The sequence below is a fragment of the Acanthisitta chloris genome, unplaced genomic scaffold, assembly GCF_000695815.1.
Source record: "Acanthisitta chloris isolate BGI_N310 unplaced genomic scaffold, ASM69581v1 scaffold36196, whole genome shotgun sequence".
NCBI classification, from domain to species: domain Eukaryota; kingdom Metazoa; phylum Chordata; class Aves; order Passeriformes; family Acanthisittidae; genus Acanthisitta; species Acanthisitta chloris.
The window spans coordinates 2,024-2,413 of record NW_008677094.1 but is presented as its reverse complement, the minus strand read 5'-3'; positions in this window follow the sequence as shown (position 1 = coordinate 2,413).

Sequence of the window (390 nt, the reverse complement as noted above, 5' to 3'; positions counted from 1 at the left end):
GCCAGGGACCAGGGGCTCCCAGGGCCAGGCAGGGGCATGAGCCCCTGAGTGGGTGGTGGGTCCTGGGGCTGGCTGAGGGGGTGAGCTGTGGGGAGGGCGTGGGGTGAGAGGAACCAGGGCTGAAGAGGAGAGCAGGAGGTGGGTGCAGGTGGGATAGCAGGGACTGGAGCAGTGGGGGGTGCAGGACCTCCCAGACCGTACCCGTGTGCCGCAGCCCAGGGGACATGGGCACAGTCTTCTGGCCAGTGGTTGGGGTTGGTAGCCCCAGGCTGGGAGGTGCAGGTGTGCAGTGCCTCCAGCACCAGCCCCTGAGATGGGAGGGGCAGCCGGTGGCAGCAAGTCCTAGGCAGGTCCCATCAGGACACGGTGGCAGCAGTGCCAGGCATGAGG